At 38.4% G+C, this 21461-nt stretch overlaps 1 long non-coding RNA gene across 1 annotated transcript; it reads right to left on the reverse strand.

Annotated features, from left to right (window-relative positions):
- Positions 1-18859: 18859 nt before the first annotated feature.
- On the reverse strand, positions 18860-21100 carry LOC138158833 (uncharacterized). The gene is made up of 2 exons (XR_011167733.1): positions 20103-21100; positions 18860-19578 (listed from the first exon to the last, which is right to left on the reverse strand). It is a non-coding gene; the product is annotated as an uncharacterized lncRNA (long non-coding RNA).
- Between the last annotated feature and the right edge of the window lie 361 nt (positions 21101-21461).

Genomic DNA, 21461 nt, shown 5'->3' on the forward strand with positions numbered 1-21461 from the left:
ATTTCACCTTTGCAACTTCTCTTGAATGTACCCCCTTATCTCCTCTGACATCGTCACTACTCTAGTACAGACTCTCACCTCAGGCCTAGGCTATTGCAATAGGCTGCTGGTGGGTCAGCCTGCCCAAGTCTCTCCCTACTTGAATCTATCCTCCATCCAGCCATCAAAGTCATTTTCCTAAAGCTCAGGTCCAACCATGTTAACCTTCTACTCCCCCCAAAAAAATTCCAGTGGTTCCGTCACCTCCAGAATCAAATAAAAAGTCTTTTTATGCCCCAGATGACCAGGAAGATGTGTTAGGGAAGCCTGTGCCAATCAAGTCCAGGATATACCTTTATCTTTTAAGTAGCCTACTCATCTTGTGGGTGGGAGGAGAGAAGCTGAATTAAGGAAATTCTGGTCCTATTACAATATGTACAAAGGCATAGGTGGCACATTTGTCTTTTCTTTTTTTTTCCTTTTTTGTTGGAGGGCAATTGGGGTTAAGTGACTTGCCCAAGGTCACATGGCTAGCTTTGTGTTAAGTGTCTGAAGCTGAATTTGAACTCAGGTCCTCCTGACTCCATGGCCAGTGTTCTATTCACTGTGCCACTTAGCCGCCCTGTGGCACATTTATCAAACTTGATAGTGGCATAAAGTTGAGAGGGTAGGATGATGTGATTGAACCAAGATCTAAAAAGAACCCACCAGGCTAGAATGGTACACTGAATCTAATAAGAGGAAATTTACTTGGGATAAACGTGTCAAGTTCTATACTTGGAATCTGAAAAATCAATAGCACAAATATGACTAGCCAAAAGTTTGTGTAAAAAATATTTGTAGTTTTAGTGTATTTAAAGCTCCGTATGAGTCAACAATATGACATGGCCACCAAAAAGCTAATGTGACCTTTAGCTGCATGAGAGAACTGGCATCCAGAAGAAGGGATATTAGTCCTAAAGCTGCGCTCAGATGTACTGTGTTAGTCAGACTGTTCCTGAATAAGTATGTTCAGTGCTGGGTGCCACATTTTAGGAATGATTTTGACAAGTTGAAGGACATTCAGAAGAAGGTATCTGTATTTTGAGGAGTCTGGAGATGATGTCATAGCAATTTGTTTAAGGAATGGGTAGGGTTTTACTTGGAGAAGAGAAGGCTTAGGGTGAATCTCATGGTTCTCTACCCATCTATCCGCAGAGCTACCATGTGGAAGAGGGGTTTGACCAGCTCTCCTAGAGAAGAGAAAGGCTCGATGAGTAAGAGACACAGACAAACAAATTTAGGTTTGACTTTAAGGGAAAATCTCCTTAAACAATGGACATTACAAAAAAGCTGAATGGATAGTCTTGGGTAGTCTTTTCTCCCTTAACAAGAAGCAGCTAGTTGGTACAGTGAATAGAGTGCTGGATCTAAAGTCAGGAAGACTTGAGTTCAAATCTGGGCTCAGATACACAAACTTCTCTCCTGCCTCAGTTTCCCCAACTGTAAAATGGGGATAATAATAGCACCTTCCTCCCTGGGTTGTTGAGTGGTACAAAATGTGGTAATGCTTCAGTGCTTAGCACGGTACCTGGATCATAGTAAGTGCTATATAAAAGTTATTATTGTTATTATTATTAGTCTTCAAGCAGAGGCTGCATGTTGTTTAATGTGGAAAGATTTCTGTCCATTAATAAATCCACATCCAGATCATCTATCTGGAGCTGGAGAATAATTCAGAGGAGCTCTAATCTAACTCCTCATTTTATATTTGAGAAAACTGAAGCCCAGAGAGAGGGTATTTATATTAGGTGGCGAAGAGCTAGAAACTGAAAGGGTCCCCATAAATTGGGGAATGGCTGAACAAGTTATGGCACATGGGACCGGATATAATTGTGCTGTAAGAAATAGCAAAGGGGGTGATTTCAGAGAAATCTGAGAACACCTTATGAACTCATGTGAAAAGTGAGGAGAATCAGAAGAACAATTTATTTAGTAACAAAAATATTGCAAAGAGGGGCAGCTAGGTGGCATATTGAATAGTGCACCAGCCCTGGAGTCAAGAGGACCTGAGTTTAAATCCAGCCTCAGACATTTAACACATACTAGTTGTGTGAACTTGAGTAAGTCACTTAACCTCAATTGCCCAGTCTTCCCCCCTCCAAAAAGACAAAAAAAAAAAAATTGGCAAAGATAAAAGACTTTCAAGGATCAAAAAACTCTGATAAGCACAATGGCCGCAATTCCAGAGGACTTAAGATGGAATGCGCTATGATAGAAAGGTGATGGACTCAAAATGTAGATTAAGGTATATGTGTATGTATGTGTATGTGTTTGCATTTTGGACATGGCCAATGCAGTATCTGTCTTGTTTGATTATACATGTTGACAACAGGGGTTTTGTTTTTCTTGCTTTTTCAACTGGGGGTGGGGGGTCATGACAGGGAGAAAATGAAATATAAAAATTTAAAACATATATTAAATTTTTAAAAAGTTTTATAACAGGTCACACAAATAACAAGCATCAAAGTCTGCATTTGAACCCAGGTCCTCTGAATCCAGAGCTAATGCTCTTTCCATTGAACCATACTAACTCCCCTAATGCCTTCCAACATTAAGATCCTGTGATTCTATGAGTTGGAACCCTTATTTTACGTTTAGAAAACAAATTGCCTCTGACTAATTGATCAAATTAAAAACTCTTGGACTTCGTCATGGTCTCCAGAAACGCATTATTCTGCAATTTTACATCAACTTTGAAACTCACCCCTCCTCAGTTTCCCCTGTCCCTGGGTCCCTCCCTCCCTCTGCTGGGAAAGGGTAGAGGATAGACATCTGAGAGCTCCTCCAAAATTCTCCATTTAAGGGTTAGCCATTTCATCCTGTTCCACTCAGTTGCCCTCCTGGACTCCTCCTTCATCAGGCTTCTATATGGGATACCCTTTCTCCCCTTTTCCCCTTCCTAAGCTTATTTTTACATGGTGATTTCCCTCTTTAAATTGTGAGCAGCTTGAGAGTAGAGATTATCTTTTGCCTTTGTGTCTTCAGAATTTAGCATAGTACCGGGTACATGTTCAGTCTTTTTTTTTTTCAATCATGTCCAACTCTCCATGATCCTATTAGGAGTTTTCTTGGCAAAGATACTGGAGTGGTTTGCCATTTCCTTCTCCAGCTCATTTTACAGAAGAGGAAACTGAGGCAAACAGGGTTAAGTGACTTGCTCAGGGTCTCGCAGCTAGTGTCTGTGGTTGGATTTGAACTCAGATCTTCTTGACCCATGGCCTGGCACTCTATCCACTACACCACCTAGCTGACTCTCTGTTACACAGTAGGTACTTAATAAATTTTTATTGACTATTGATCATATTAGTATATTTTTCTCTTAGTTTACTGACAACATAAATTAAAATGTTTATATTATACCTATCTCATTTATTATTTAGTAATAATCCATCTATATTATTATATAATATTAGATGCCATGCATGTATTATGCGTACATACCCCAAAATATGCTTACACCTTTTAGTCACACTGTCATTGGGCCAACATTTGTGTTATAATAAGATAAACACCCAGCCGGCGATCCCACTTGCTGATTTCAGGATCTTTCTTTTGATTAAAGAAATCACTGCAAGGTCATCTGAACCTATCACCAGGTATGTACGCAAATGTTCTATCTCATGCTTTTACAAAGGTGAGACGGTGGGTCAAACAAATATTTAAGGGCACCAAAAGGGACAACAGGAACAGACTATGAAGTCAGGCTGGCAAGGACGGTTAGCTCTAAGTTGGAATTTACACATAAATCCAAACGCAGTAAGCATGTGTAGATCCATCTTTTAATACCAAGGTAATACATGTTTGAAGCAGGATCAATACATAGGCTGAATTTTTATTTTTCAGCAGTATCCTTCATGTTAAATTTTAGTTTAATTTCATGCCCACAAAGTATCTAGTAGTAATAATAACTTCCAACATTTATACAGATTGTTCTGAAAGTCTTAGTGAAGACTGAAGCTTTAGTAACTTTCAAGCACTGTATAGTTCTTTATAAAGTCTGCAAAGTACTTTACATATTTCATCTCATTTAGGTTAATCTATTATAGTTTCAATAAGCTCTTTCATAAACAATAATATACTTGAGGGGATTGATTCATGAGTCAACAACATACCTGGGGTATATATTAAGCCACTTGGGTGAATTTCCTGCCCAAATAAACCCAAGTTGTGGTTATAGTGCTTAATGAATACACATCCTACATATGTATGTTTATTACTTGAAGATGAAATTCTCCAGGCAAGCAACATTCTGACTGCTTTAAAAATAATGTTCAGTGTTTTCATTTAGAATAACAAAATATCAGTGTCCTTAATCCGTGAGAATCCAGGAGATAAGTGCGTAAATCAATTTACATTGGTAGCTCTCACCTTTCACTGCTACTAGTCATTAATGTAGGAATACTGTGGGTTCCTTTGATGATAAATCACTGATTTAATTTAGGCTAATCTGAATTAAAGATGTCTCTAGAGCTGTACAATTAAACATTTTCAAGGTTAATTTTTTTTAAGTGACACAATGGATAAAATTCTGGGCTTGGAGTCAGGTAGACCTGAGTTCAAATCCTTCCTGAGATATTCACTAGCCAAGAGACACTGGGCAGTCATTTAATCTCTCTTAAACTCAGTTTTCTATGAAAACCCTAAATTTCCTGAAATCCCTGAAAGGTTAGTTTTATAATAATATGTTAAAATGAAAAATCCCCTAATGTTGCTTTGTATTTATTAAAAGCAAATTATGGACTGAAAGTCAGATTTTCCCAATCAGAGTAGTTGCTTTTAGATTTTTATACACAAAATTTTAGAATGTGAAACTCTTATACCTACTAGATCTTGCCAATGAAATCTCATCTAGCTTTTTCATTATTTAACTAACTGTAGCAATCAAATTATTTAAGTTAAATTTAATTTAAAATTTTATTTAAATTAATTATATCATTTAATTATATAAATATCTAAATAATATAAAATAATTTACATAATATAAAAATGATGTGTATTTTATTATAATAATGTAAAAAACATATGATGGGAAAGAACATTTGACATTATAATCTAAGGCTATTTCAATATTCCAAAATGATCTCAGTGGTCTGTATTTGTCCACAGTGACACAAGTGAACAGCATTTCATGAGTTACTGCAGCTGAAAATATTCAATGGCTGTTGGCCAGTCTTCTTGTGCTGATCTCCTCCAAAGTCAGCAAAGCAGTCCTTTGAGTGCAGACACAAAATTCATCTTTAGGCCCATTCGTGAAGCCTTTTCAGATTGACAGGATATTCTAGAGCTTGTGTTTCACTGTCATATATATACTGAGAAAACAAGAATCTTTTAGTGGAAGATTTGGAGAATATCTTTCATCTATAAAATGTTCTACATTGAAAAGACAGGTAAACCATGGAGGAAAAATAATAGTTTCATTTATCAAGACAAAATAATTTCTTAATCATTTTTCACTGTATTTCCTTAAAATATTAAAAAACACACAATGTACTCTAGAATTTGAGGTTAATTTATAGAATACACAGTGTAACATCAATAGATTGATCTTGTAATTCTAGTTATCTTTCACCACTAAAATCTAGTTACATATATGTGTATCTGTATATATGTATATGCATGTAGTATGGATTTATATTATGTATAAACTGATCTGGCATTATGGGAATATACTTCAGAACACCTGAAGATATGGAAGACACAGATGATAGTTTCCTAAAGCTGATCACGAAATCGGCACAGAGGTAAAATAAAATAGTTATGGAGGCTTCGACTATCCAAACATGCATTAAAAGTGTAATTTCACTAAAAGCAAAGCACATAGTGAATTCATGTTATGTCTTACTGGCAATTTTCTCTCACAAGATGTAGAAGAAGCAATGAGGAGAGGGGCAGCTAGGTGGTGCAGTGAATAAAGCACCGGCCCTGGAGTCAGGAGGACCTGAGTTCAAATTCGACCTCAGACACTTAACACAAAAACTAGCTGTGGGACCTTGGGCAAGTCACTTAACCCCAATTGCCCTCCAAAAAGCAAAAAAAAAAAAAAAAAGCAATGAGGAGAACTGCTATCTTAATCCTCATTCTCATAAGCAAAGAGGAACCGATTCGAAAAGAGGAAGAAAGCAATGGGAACCTTGGGACAAGGTGGTTATACCATCTGAGAGTTGATTATGGCCAATGCAGAGAAGGTCCATCATAACCAGGTCCATATTTTAGATTTTAGGAAAGCAGGCTTCAAAAACTTCTTTAAAATTTTTTTCTCAAAAAAAATTGTGATGCTATTGCCCAAAGTTTAAAAAACAACAGAAAACCAGTTAAAGAGGGATGAGCTGCTCTCATGAGCAAAATTCTGACAACATAATCACAAATGATGCTGATGAATAAGAAAAAATTTACTTTATATCCTGCTACTTTCCTAAAAATTATTAATTATTTCAACAAACTTTTTAGTTGAGTCTTTGGTAGCCAGGTGGGGAGGGATGGGGAAGAAAAAAAGAAGGAAAAAATTAAATGATAACTTTATTGTATATTTAAAAAGAATAGCAAGTTGTACACAATAGATTTGCAGTGTGGTTTTCTTTCTTTTATTACACTATGCTATGGAAATACTTGTTTTATTCCATAAATTAAAAATAAGATAAACTTTTTTAAAGAAAAAAATGAGGAAATATGATGAGTTTTTGGTATATAGGGTGCTCTCAAATAAGCTGATTTTTTAAAAAAAAATATGTACAAAAGGCAGAGAGCATCATATAATCAAGATCAGAATTTTTTTAAGTGAAACATATTTATAGAGGATATGATAGCTTTCATCAGATATTCACAAAAAACATCATGTGGAAAAGAAGTTAAACTTATTTTCTACATCTACCAAGGTTAGGATCAGGACATTTGTAGCAGGAAGAATTGTTGAATGTTTAGAGCTGTCAAAAAACAAAATGGTATATGTAGCTCAGTGCTATCATGAGATCCCTGTCATTCTAAGTGTTCAAACAAAGGCTAAGGATGTGTTTCCCTTCTCAGGGATCAGGTAGAAAGGATTATACATGGGTGGGAAGATGGGACAGAATCAGTAAGGTCCTTTTCAACATGAAGAGTATAAAATTCTGATTCTACATATATTTTACACTAAGTTCACAGTTTATAAAATCACAAGGCTACCTTGCAAAGTTACAAGTAAATGGACATGATAGCATATGGATATGATATGATAAAAGGATATGATAGCTATAGTAATGGGGGGAAGGCAAGAAATTTTATTAACCACATTGATCAGTTTGTCTGGCTTTTGTGGTTTATTTGAGCTCTCTGAAATTCTATGAATGGGAGGCACATTTCCTTATTTTTTTAAAAAAAAGTCTTGGATTGTATTCATCTGGAAGAGGTGATCTTTTCCACTACTAATTTACTCCACACACTCATGGACCACTTTTGGAAGGAGCCTGCCCTGGATTTGTTCCAGTAGGCCTCACAGCAAACCCAGATGTAGTTGAATCAGTCATGCCAAAAGTACAGCCCAGGGGCAGGGATGCTTTGTGGCTTAGGGGAAAGTTACTGCAAGATCAATGAAGCAAGACTTTCAAGCTCTTCTGTGAGATCTGTCACCTGTGTGACTCTGAAAGTTCTCATCTGCAAAATGAATATAAGAAGCCATTCCTAGACTATTACATAAATAATAAGGTAACTATGAAATACAGAAAACTAACTATATATGTATGTGTATAAATATGCATATGTATATATAAGCCACATGATTAATAATTGATTACAGAAAAGAATTGAGTACTGTGACTCTATAATTAAAGATGCTATTTAGAAAATAATTCAAAGTTCACCATAATAACATGGTACCCGCACCATAGCCCCTTATAGTGTAAGAAGCTGAGATCCAGTAGAGAGCTAAGTGACTTGTCCAAAATCACATAGCTTATAAGGGTCAGAGCTGGACCCCTGGCCTCCTAATACCAGGTCCAGACCTTTCACTACACTGTACTAACTTATCGTACTAAGAGAGGACTGAAAGTCATAATCTAGGGAGGGAAAATTTCTCCTTTTAATGGAAAACAGAGTTTGGAAGAAAAGGCTCAAAATGTGGTGAAAGGCGTTCTTTCTAAAAGTTCTTAACTACAATGCGTCGACATTCAAGACTTAGGAAAACATGATGCTGTGGTATGCCAAATCAAGTTGAACAACAAGAGTAATCCTTTCTAGCCATCTTAACTTGGAAAACAATGCTTCTAGAAGTGAACAATCCAGGGATCGGTCTTATAAAATACACAGCTATTGTGTTGAAGAGAAACCAGTTATCCACCCAGATTTTGTTTTTTTCTTTTTCAGATGGGTAGAGGAAGGTGAGAGAAAGAGAAAGCAGATTTTTATGGACTGAAAAAAAATGAAATTTTACAAATTTAATTAAAAAGAATTTTAAGTGTTCAGTTATCATTATGATGGATTAGGTATTGCTGCTTGTTAAATACACATGTGAAATAGGTTGGAATGAACAAAAATTGTCAGAAAATCCAAATATATCAGTACAGATATTTTTAGACTTCCTTTTTAATTTTAGGATAGCTAAATTTCAATAAACAGCTATTTGATTCAAATCTAAGTTCTTGTTGGTATTCAAGACTCTCTACAGTATGGTCCCAATTGCCCTATCTATCTATCTGAATTATTACTCCCCTATGCTTACCCAATAATAGAACCCAACTGATCTAGTTGTTGTATGAAAACAAGGCAGATAGCTCCTGTTTTTCTATTTCCTTGCTTTAGCTCATTCTAGCTAGAATGTCTTACCCTTCCCAATCTCTTCATATTGAAATCTGACCCATTCTTCAAAGTCCTCCGACTGCAACTTCTGTGAAGAACCAGATCTGATCAAACACAAGCAGTGGAGCGGGATTCTCATCTCTGATTCGTGCTGTCTGGACCACATATGGAAGTAGGTGTTTTTGTAGGTAAGGATGGGGACCACCTCTTAGCCCCTGATACCTTTATCAGGAAGAACATTTGTTCTGAATCCATCAATCAAAGGCATTTCAACCATATTCCACAGGAAGTCTGTCCAGATTGCTAGACTTGGTCACTCTCTTCTAAATTCTCTACTAAAAGTCATCAAGCTAATTTGGAATTGGGTATTTAAAGTATGGCAACTTAATATTCAAAAAGGAATTACCTGGAGTAGGGGAAGGGGGGAGAAATGTCTCAGTTACCTCTCCCTCCACCCCCTGACCAAAGAACAGCTTACAAAAACAGGTAGCATTTATGTATTACTTTAAGGTTTTACAGAGCACTTTACAAATAATATCTCATTTTATTTTTACAATAACCCTGGGAGGTAGGTGCTATTATTACCCCTCATTTTACAGATAAGGAAACTGAGGCAGAAGTTAGGTGGTCTTGCCCAGGGTCACTCAGCAAGTATCTGAGATTAGATTTTAGCCAGGTCTTCCTGACTCCAGGTCTAGTCATCTATATCCACTGCACCACCAAGATGAACTTCAGAGAATTGCAGGATTGGAGACCTCTCACTGTTAATCTTGAAGCAGTGTCTGCTTTGGAAGCCAAGAAAAAATGAGACACAATGAGGAAAGGCAGCTTTAAGACTCTATAGGAAGAGAAGGAAACTATAACACGCTCCAGGGGACCTTCCTGAGTACCCAGAAAAGGGGAGAAAAAGACTGCTAGCAATCAGGAACTATGAGTTACTGCTCCGCATTCTATGCTCTCTAAGCCTGGGCCCTCTTTCCCCTAGATAGGAGACTATAACAGACCTCATCCTATTTTTGGAGGCAGAAAATGTTTCCTACCTGCTATTCTTGTCCAATACCTTTAGGAAACTGGCTGTCTCCGTCCCTGGAAGGCTCTCCCTCCTCATTTGCATCTCTTGGCTTCCTTCAAGTCTCACCTAAACCCCTACTTTCTCTAGGAAGCCTTTCCTGATCCTCTCTAATTCTAATGCCGTCTCCCCCATGGAAAACAGGGACTATCTTTGCCCTTTCTTTGTATTCTTGTACTCAGCACTGTAGCCAGCACACAGTAAGTGCTAAATAAATGTTTGTTGATTAATTTTCTTAAAGCCAATTAAGTCTGACTTACTAATATCAAATGATAATCATGGAGAGAAGCACATGGTGGGGAGTTTATGAATTATAGCTTAGTTATAACTATAGCCACATATGTGTAGATATACACGTATATATGTATGTATATGTGTGCATATGTATGTATGTGTGTATATATATACATACACACATTTTTTTAGTACATATACAAGTGTACCTCAGAGATATTGCAGGTTTGGTTCTAGACGACCACAACAAAGTGAATATATTGCAACAAAGTGAGTCACACAAATTTTTTGGTTTCCTAGTGCATATAAAAGTGATATTTACACTATTTAGTAGTCTACCAAGTGTGTAATATAGCATTATGTCTGAAAAATATACATGCCTTAATTTAAAATACTTTATTTCTTAAAAAAAATGCCAGCCACCATCTGAACCTTCAACAAGTTATAATCTTTGTCCTGGTAGAGGGCATTATCTTGTTGCTGATGGCTGATGAGGTGGCTGTGGCAATTTCTCAAAATAAGACAACCAGTGAAGTTTACCTCATTGATCAATCAACTCTTCACTTGAAAGTTTAGAGTTCTCAATTGGCCTAATTTCAATATTGTTGTGAGCTGAGGAGAGGGAGAGGGACAGGACTGGATCAGTCAGAACACATACAACATTTATCAATTGAGCTGGTCATCTTATATGGGCATGGTTCATGGTGCCCCAAAAGAATTACAATAGTAACATCAAAGATAATTGATCAGAAATCACCATAATGAATATAATAATACTGAAAAAGTTTGAAATATTGTAAGAATTACCAAAATATGACAGAGACACTATCTGAGCACATACTGTTGGGAAAATGGTGCCAAGAGATTTATTTGACCCAGGGTTGCCACAAACCTTCAATCTGTAAGAAAAAAAAAGTATTATCTACAAAACACAATAGAACAAGGTGTGCTTGTAGCTATAACTACATAAACATATAACTACATATATATATACATACATATAATTACATATATCTATATAAGTCATGGTCATAGCTGTAGTTATTAAGGGTAAAAAAAAAACCCAACTCCTAAGAGTTACCACCTAGAGCTCTGAGGAGACAGGTAGCAAGCCATGTTCTGGGAACCCAGCTGGACACTGGGACTGTGAGCCCAGAGTACTGCTACAATAAAAGGATAATTTATCCATCCATTCAGCAAACATACTATATAGGTATTCACATACTTGGTGCTATGGTTAACTTAGAAAAAAAAATAATGCGTAATCCCTATCCTCAAAGAATCTATGTTCTAGTCAGAGAGCTGACATACACGTGTAACTATATCAGAAAATAAACTGGATAAACACATTAAAAAAGGAACAATGTGTTATTGGAGAGGAGGTAACTGAAGACATCTGTGAAGACTCCTTAGAAGAGATAGCAGTTGAGTATTCAAGCGTGAAGGAAGATTTAAGCAGGTGCAACTGGTACCAAGAACATTCTAGGCAAAGGGAATGATGCGGGCAAAAGTGCAAAAGCAAGAAGGCCAATGATCAGGGAACACCAAATAGTGGGCTATTTGTTACCCTTAGTTTGTGGCATACCAAGAAGATGTATTAAAGCTAGAAATACAAATAAAAAGCATATTGTAGAGGGCCTGAATTCAAAGGGCCCTTTTGTAGATCTCAATTTAAGATCCTATGATCTAAACTTTAATGAGTATGCTCTACTAATCATAGTAGGTACCTAACGAATATTTGTTGAATTGAACTTAATTTTTGTTGTAAAATGTGTTGAACTGAACTTAATTGAATCTGACAAGCAATAGGGAACCATTTAATATTTCAGGACAGTGGAACAATGCAGTGACAGCTGTGAATTATAAAGATAATAACTGTCCATAGCAAATCAGATATTACTGCATTATTCTTAATTTTTTAACTTTTATTATTTAAGTAGTCAGTACAAACATTTTTGCCTTTACAGATACTAGCATATTTAGCAAAGATTACATAATTTTTCTGTTGTCGTTTGGGGACTTGGTTTTGTTGTTGTTAGTTTTTATCCCAAACTTGTTATTTTATCAGCTCTGAGCACAGAAGCTGCCTGTTCTGGTGGAGACTGTTATACTTGACATAATCTTTGTAGCAAATAAAATTTTGATAGTAATCAAGTCACAAGGAGACAAGAATGCTGAGCTGTGACAAACAATTAGGTAAAAAATTAGTTGATTCCAAGGATCCTGAAACCCCAATCCCAATTTTTTCCCCCAGTTTTGCCACTCACACAGTGTAATTTCTCTGTTTCCACTCTTTCATGAATTCTCTTATATTTTCTCCCATCCTCTTTGATTCAGTTCTTATTATAAGCTCTGAAAATTTCCACTGGATTCAGAGAATTTTTCTCCAAAGATGTTAATTATGATTTTTAAAATATCATCATGATTTTATCCTAAAATTACATTTTGAAAAGAGTGGATAGTATCATTTTTTAAAAAACAGAAATTGGATACTGGAGACACTGTATAAAGGATCATGTGGGGCACGATCTCTGCAATGAATTCAATCTAATTCCAACCAACTCAGGAGAAGTAAATATGAGAGATAATACAAAACCTTAGGAAGCTCGGGTATAAAAAGGGTAGTTTCATGAGAAAACATATATTGTTGATAGCCGCAGCTCTACCACTTTTGGGCTGTGACATTGGGGCGTTGCTTAAGCTCTCTGACCCCCACTTTTCTCATCTGCTCTGGATGTTTCTGTTAGAAACCTATTTATTTTCATCTTGTCTCTCCCCATTAGAATGTAAGCTCTTCAAAGAGCAAAGACTGTTTCTTCCTTGCCTTGATTCCCCAGTGACTACTTAGCATGGGGCCTGGCACAAAGTAAATGCCTAATACTTGTTGACTGAATGACTGAAGAGCTGGAATAGATGAAATTTTATGTCCTTTGTAGTTCCAAAATCCTATGAACTCTATCTGTAGCCTGCCATCAGAACTGAAATTTTTATGCCTAGGTAAGGCAGAACCTGAATGTACAATGCAGACAAATTTTTATCCTTTTAATTGCTTTTCTTTTATTAGATGATCAGAGACTGAAAGGGCTGGGTAATATATCCTGAGATGGCATGGGAAGGTTGAATCAATAATCTTTTAAAACAATTAGGCTTATGAGCTGGTTTGTACAGCTCTGGTACTCTGCCCTGTACAAATATAGACAAAAGCATTACCGTACCACAAGGATCCCAGAAAACAAAATCCAGAATGGCAGGGCAGGGGGGCCTAGGGGTGGGAGGAGAGAGAGTAGGAACTTTGCAAATAGTGGCCTCATTCCTTTGCTGGGAACTGCTATCTCGTCCACCTCCCTCTGGTGCCGTATTTAGAAAAGATTAATTCAAAACTGTGAAATTAAAACATGATGACTGACAGTTCTGAGAGAAAACAGCTGTGGCATTAGATTTTCATCATGTCAGGCCTGAGATCTGTATTTCAGGTCACTTTTTTCCATTGGCACTGGTCCTGAAGGACAAGAATTATTGTCTCTCTATTGGCTATTTTATAAAGCACCTGTTGTTTGCATGGGGCAGAAGATTAATAGGGTCTGAATGGGAAATGGGTCTATTTCAAAGAACTAAACTATCCACAGGGACTTAAAAAACTGGGTTCGGCATATAATATTCCTCCTCAAAAGTTAAAGCAAATTCTATAGGATATTATTATCAGTGCTAGTAAAGATACCAGCAGTGCCTCTCTTCTAGGTAGCAATTCTGAAACCTTCCCTAAACATTTTCTTTAAATGAGCATAATTTTAGAGTAGAAGAAATACTAATTATGTCCTTTCCTTCCTCTTGGTGGGCTAGAGTTGAGGAATTTATTGTTTGCACCAAATAATAATACTGACCTTTTTGTCAGTCAAAGGATATTAAGATATGAATCTTAAGTCAATGAAGATTCCAAGAGACTGGAAAGCAAGACCTTATTTTTCTCTTTCCTGGGTAAACACAGGGGCCCCTATCCATAACACCAATGTCATCCACAAGATGCAATTACAACAAAATCAATGGAATATCAGAAATGTCGGAAAGTCATTGGCAAGAGTATACCCCAATGTGAAGGGGGCTATTAATGGGGCCCACAGCTATTACAGACGTGGAAATCCTCGTTAGACTCTTTAAATGCACAAAATGAGTCATTGGGCTGTTCTATAAATAGGAATAGACTAGTGTCACACAGTAAGTAATAGTTTAGTAAGAAGGCAAGTCCTGTGGAAAGGTGTAGAGACCACAATCTTTTCAAATACTTTGTCTCTAGAAGGGATGGCTAAGTATGAATGGTTTATGTTGGCTTTCTTGTTCTTTTATATTTAAGTAATGAAGTCACCTACTTAAAAGATAGGAATTTTGTTACAGGTAGACCAATCCAACTCCTATCTTGGAGAACTCCGTACATTCTATTTACTACACTGGGGAGGTTATTAAGGATTGACAAATTATTTAGACAGCCTCCGCAAATTCCAGCTCCTCACTCCAAAAATATGTGCATGTATATTTTTTTCCAGTCTAATGCCGTCTCACCTCATTATTATCAGTCCTGTTTCCAAGAGGGAGTATTTCAGTGAATAACTTCACAGGAATAGTACTCTAAAATTGTATCCTGAAGGGAACCCACAACTCAAGGGGACCCATGAAAGCTGTAGCAGCCAGGGTCCAGTCGGGGGCAGCAGAGAGCTTTAAGCAGAGACCCCTGCTGAGGACCTAAGTACTTTCAGCTGAGGTAGCAATGGAGGGTGGGAGAGGGAGTGAAGTCGGCAGACATAAAAGGCAGGGGAGTATCTATTATCTGGGCTCCTAAAAAAATGGTTTTGACTATCAGACCTGAAGAGAACAAAAGGGCTCAGAAGGAGGTTGCTTAAACCAAGAACCAAAGTCCAAGAGGAAAAGGGTCATGAAGCCAGAGTAGGGAGTAAGGGAAGAACCAAAGGAGTTTCCCAGAGGCAACTGGTTCTAAGGGTGTCTTTTTGGCCAGACTCTAGCATAGACTGTACCAATGATGCCAACTGGAAAGAGGAAGAACTGAATGCAAATAGGCATGAACGGACTGGTGCACTTTTTGCAGAGAAAATGGGAAGGCGCATGAGTGTGTTTTGAGAATATTATGAACCTTACATTTAATAAAGCATGGTCTTGGAATCAAAAGGGGGAAACAGCAAAAATATAATATAGCAAAAAGAAAAAAACAGCATCCCTACAGACTGACCCCCACGCCTAGAAGGCTCTTCCTTCTCCCTCCTCTGCTTCTCTGTCTTCCTGGCTTTTCTTCCAAGCCTCGGCTCAAATTCTAAGTAAGGGAGGCCCAGTCCCTCCCAGCTGCTGATATTTTCCTGTCTCTGAGTGCCTTCTATCTATTCCGTATCTATCTTGTGTGCACAGAGTTTTTTACGTGTTTCTCCACCATTGTGATGTAAGCTCTTTTCCTATAGTAACTAAATTTGGGGGGGGGGGTTCCTCCTTCATTGTATGCCCAATGGTTAGCACCCTTGCCTGGTACAGAGTAAGTACTTGTTGACTCATTGACATAGCATCTACTGATACATTGACATATCTACTAATATGGTAGCTATGGGATAAAATCAACGTTTTGTCAAGTGAGAAGTCTCATTGTTAGCCTCTTGTAAAAAGTACTTGTAGGTAGATGGGTGATACAATGGGTAAGTTCTGGGCCTCCAGCCAAGAAGACTCCTCTTCTTGAATTCAAATCTGACCTCAGACACTTATCAGTTGTGTGACTCTGGGGAAGTCACTTAATCCTTTTTGCCTCAGTTTCCTCATCTGTAAAATGAGCCATCGAAGGAAACAACAAATCACTGCAGTATCTCTGCCAAGAAAATGTCAAACAGGGTCACCAAGGGTTGGACATGACTGAAATGACTGAACAGCAACACCACAAAAAAAAAAAAAAAGACTCCACTTCTGATTTGTCGGATGAGTTCCTTGGGACCTTATTTCCAATTAGAAATAGAGGTGCCTTTCCTTAATCTCCTCAATTATCCCACATCATAGAAACACTTATGAAGACAATTTGGGTTTGTAAAGAATAAGCTTAAGAAGTTTCATTGGGACCCAAGTTCAGATCCAGCCTCAGACACTTAACACAAAAACTAGCCATGTGACCCTGGGCAAGTCACTTAACCCCAATTGCCCTCCAAAAAGCAAAAAAAAAAAAGTTTCATTGGCTCCCTCCCCACTGCCTCTCAGGATAAAACGAAGTCATATTTTTTTTTTTCTTTTTGCATTTAATGCCCTTCACAATCTGGCTCCAACCTATCTTTCTAGACTAATTTGACATTCCTCCTCCTTATGCCAAAATGGTTTACTTAACATTCCTGGCAAAATACTCTATCTCCTACCTCCTAGACTGGGATGCTCTCTCTTCTCACCACTGCCTCTGCGAATTTCATGGTCCCTTTATATATTACCTCAATTGCTGACCCTCCTATAGGAGGGCTTTCCAGACTGCCTACCTCCCAAATTACTTTGAATTGACTTGTCTTTGTACATGGTGTCTCCCGCCTCCATACATGCACACCTCAATAGCCAGTTAGCTCTTTTTTTCATTTTTGTCTCTATGTCCCCAGCACTTAACAAAATTCCTGGGACATAGTAGGTGCTTAATAAAGGCTCCTTTCCTACCTTTTAGCAGTTTGGCTGACTTAGGAAAAAAAAGGAGTGGGGGACAAGAGTTAAAAGCACACAGGGCTTTGCTAAGAGCAAGAAAACTGAGTTAAAATAACCCATAGGAACTTTTTTTAATCCTTAAAGAAGGAAAGATTAATATCCTGGGAATATATTTTGAGTAGTTAAACGCCTAGTGATGTTACTCTTCCATTTTGATGCTGGGTGGTTACTGGGGGGTACCAATTTGTAAAGGGCCCTCCCTAGCCCTATCCTCACTCTTCTTTTGTCATGGAGCATATAGGTGCCCAGATCCTTTACCATTTCAACTTGTCTCGTCACCATAGCTATAGATCCAAGCAGCAGATGATGGCGGTTTTTTTTGTGGCTGATTCTACTGGGTTTTTTTATTTCTTAAGTTTAGAGTTTAAATTTGTTGTAAAAATATTTGATGGCTGCTTTAGTTTGCATCTCAAATCTCAACTTAATAGCACTTCAAGTAACTCTCTAAGATTTTAAATAAAAAACCAATAGCTGATCAACATTGGTAGAGGGAGTTTTCACACCAGGAACTTGTGTTGTATGTATGAAATCATAGTTCTGGATCCACAACCACCTCGACTCTTCCTCCAATATTTAGCCAATATCTCCAGTTCAAGAATTATTCATTGAGTACTATGTACTCAGTACAATTTTAAACACTGTGTATTTATGTATTATATAAGTAAAAGACAGATAGATTTATATAGGTATTTATTTCTTTATCTATGAGGGGCTGTCTAAATAAGCTCTTTCTTTATGTCATATAACAACATGTTGTTTAGTCATTTTCAGTTGTGTCCAAGGCTTTGTAACCCCATTTGGCGTTTTCTTGGCAAAGATACTGCAGTGATTTACCATTTCCTTCTCCAGTTCATTTTACAGATGAGGAAACAGAGGCAAATAAAGTTAAGTGACTTGTCCAGGGTCACACAGCTAGTAGTATGTGAGGTCACATTTGAACTCAGGTCTTCCTGACTCCAGGCCAAGCTCTCTATCCACTGCACCATCTCTCTGTCCAACCTAGCTGTACAGCATGTACATAATCAGTAAATGTAAGGCAAATACAAAGCAGTGATTTCAAGGGAGAGAGCACACTAAGAGAACAGCTCTGGGGAGGGAGCTGGAATCAGGAAAGGACAAAGTAGGAGGTGGTACCTGAGCTGGGTTTTGATGAAAAGTAGGGAATCCAAGAAGAGATGAGGAGGGAGTGCATTCCACACCAAGAGATGGATTATACAGTGCAATGGGTAGGGGATAGGGGATGGACTGTTTGATTTAGGGGGAAAGGCCAGCAGGCCAATTTCATTGCAAGGGAAAATGCATGAACGGGAGTAACTCAAAAGAAGAATGCCAAAGTGAGTGGAAACCATATTGTGGATTCTAAATGCCAGGGTTTTAATTTTGGCTTTTGTCAAATCTTCATTTTTAGAATGATCAATCTGGCAACTATGTGGAGGATGTATACTTGACTCAAATGATAAGGATCCAAAGGTCTAAAGAAGTCTTAGAGGAAGACCTTCAGCATCTAAGTTGATTTCCTCTATGGAGGATTTCTGGGAAAGTATGGACAACAATCACATACTATGAGAAAGAACGGAGTTACAATTAGTATTGGTAAATTGATACCTAATGTCAATGAAATAACATCTTTCAAAGTATCAAAGTGAGCAAGTTCATTAAGATTTTAAACTGCCCTTCAGTTCTATTAATGGCTAGCTTTCCCCCCCAGATGCTCCCCCTACTTCATGTTCCTTGAGCCCCATCTCTGCTTTTCCCCCCCTCAGGAGTCAGATTCTGAGTCCAGTTAAATTGGATTTGGCCTGAAAATAATCTCTAATTTTCCCCTTTTACCTGTGTGCCCAACTTTGATTTCTGTGCAATTTTGTCACATCAAGGCCAATTTCAACCTGTTCCAATATTCAGAATTAGAAAAGCTTCCAGTGAAAAGTAATTAGAGTATTAAGTATCCACAGAAACTAAAGATAATTTACAGAACAAACTCAAACATAGATATGTTATGAAAACTTCCTTTTGCCCCACTCTTTATAATATGAAAAGGCATTTAAAAAAGATTCATAGTCTGTTCATTTTATTTGCCAACTGAAAATATATACCTGTAGAGTAATTTAATTATTTTTCCTGCTCTTTGTTGATAAGATCTTACCAGTTTATCTTTAAAAATAATACTTTTTAAAGAAATATTAGAGAGGTAAAATATTCTTAGTGCCAGGTAATAATAATAGCTAGCATTTATATAGTTTCTACTATGTGCCAGGTACTATGCTAAGCACTTTGAAAATCTCATTTGATTCCCACAACAATCCTGGGAGGTAGTTGCTATTATTATCCCTATTTTACAGATAAGAAGACTGAGGTAAACAGAAGTTAAGTGACTTGCTCAAGGTCATACAGCTAGTGAGTATCTTAAAGATAGATTTGAACTCAGGTCTTCCTGACTCCTGGCCAACCGATATGATCAACTGGCCTTTAATTAATGAATATGCTAAAGTGATTACCGAAGGACAATCCCAACAGGATTTCATTTCTCCAAAAGTACCAATTACCAAACCTGGTTATACTGATATCCATTTAAAGCAAACACAAGATTATGCCCAAACAAATTAAGCCTAATGATTGCCTTGCACAGGAAATGAAGGCAAATATATTGCAAAGTGCGTTTTAGAAAATAATACTCCAGGGCAATCAGCATTTTGCCCTAAAACCCGTGTAACCTAATACTGCAAGAGTCCTCCTCATCCACCAATGATATACGGCTGTTCTCCATTGTCCAAAATCTATAAGAGGAAAGAATATCACAAGAACATTTTTTAAAATTTTAGTTGGTACCTTTTTTTTATTTCCCCATATGCCTTGCTTCCCCCATAGAACCTTCCCTTGTAACAGAGAAATACAGCTAAGCAGAATTGTTAGTACACCAACCCTCTGACAGTGCACGCGGCATTCCACACCTTCAGTTTCCCACCTTTATCCCAAAAGAAGGCAGGTGTATTTCAACACCTGCTCTCCAGGGCTGGATAACTCATGAGAATTTAAAGCTTTTTGATAAGAATAAAATTGATCGCCATTGATCGCAGAATAACCGCGTCTACAAGAATTAATCAGATGACAACCACTGGAAAGAGGGTGAGAAGCAAAAACAGAGATCCCTATGCCCACCTCTCTTCTCGTTTAAGGAAACTGAGGCCAAGGACAAGTACATGACTTTTCCTGAGGTCACAAAGCCAGTTGGGTAGCAGAGCCCCTGGATCCAACACTCAGCGGCCTACACGGTGACAAACAGCATGGAAATGACACTTACTCAGAGGGTGACATTGCAGTTCGTCCTTCCAAAGCGTTCCTTGCTTTTACTGTAAGTCACTCATGCCAGCAGCGCACGACGCCAAGAGCAAACCTCATTTGCGTCACTACAATCATCAGTATGTGCCAGGGTTCTTTATCAAACCCACTGCAGATAAACTCCTAAGACGTAGGGCTAAAACAAAATGAGGGGTTTTAGTGCAGCAGGAAACCAAATGTGCACTGGGGTTATGGACAAGTCCTTGAAAAGAAGTCCGTGATTTATTAAAGCAGGCTTGTGACGAAGGAATTTGGATTAATGGATTCATTTAGCTGTCTAGCGAAAGCAGACCGTGCAAAGAAAATAAAAGCAAGTCAATCCACCGCTTGCTTGGGGTTGAATGGCCGTGAACTCCGTGCGGTGCTCGGTTGTTATGAGAGGGCCAGGGAGTAGTCACCCGCGAGCTGAGCTACAAAGAAGCTGAGAAGCGTCTTTCTCATTTTCCGGGATAGGCTGAGATGCAGCAGCTGACAGCCGGGGGAAATCCATTGGCAGGGAATTCAGTGAGTCAGCGCTGAGTCACGGTCTTCGCTACGTGACCGCGGGAAGGCGCAGCAGCCGGTTCGCCCAACTACACAAGCATCCAAACGCCCGCGATCCCACACGTGCAACCCGCGAGACCCTCCCCGGGTCAAAAGCGCTCCTCAGTCTGCTGCAGCCTCGCGCTCCCCAGCCCTGAAGAGAGTCTGCATCGCGCACGCGCGCATGCCCCAGGGCGGTGGGGGAGCCGACGGTGGGGCGCTTGGGGAAGCAAGCCCAGCGTTTTGCAGACTGCTGATGTGCGAGTCCCTCGGGCTTCCTCCTGATGTGTGTCTGTGTATGTGTGTGTGTTTGTTTTTCTCCCTTCTTGGCATGCATGTAATCAAAGTGCTGATCTTTTAATACCCTCTCTCCTTTTAAAAGGAAGCCCGGGAAGAATGAATTCATAAAAGCGGGCGGGGGAGAGTCACAGCGCTGCAGGCTGTTGCAGGGGCGGTGCAGGATGCCAAGAGACTGGAAAACGTGTTCGCTCCCTGCTGCACCTGGACAAGGAAAGATGTGCTACCAGATAATTTGTTTTGCTCTCGATGGGGAAACCAACCAACTAACAAACAAAAATCAACTCAGTTTAATTAGACAGATTATTTATTAGCTAGGTAGCCAGGTGGATGAAATGCTGAGCCTGGAGTCAGGAAGACCTTGGTTCAAATTCAGCTTCCAGATGCTGTGTGACCTTGAGCAAGTATAATATTAATATTACATTAATGATATAATATTAATATATAACAATAATTGCAGATCATATAATAACACCTGCCTCCCACAGTTGTAAGGATAAAA

Source organism: Petaurus breviceps, unplaced genomic scaffold, assembly GCF_028583685.1.
Source record: "Petaurus breviceps papuanus isolate PSGF00001 unplaced genomic scaffold, PetGlider_PUasm1.0 175, whole genome shotgun sequence".
Lineage (NCBI taxonomy): Eukaryota > Metazoa > Chordata > Mammalia > Diprotodontia > Petauridae > Petaurus > Petaurus breviceps.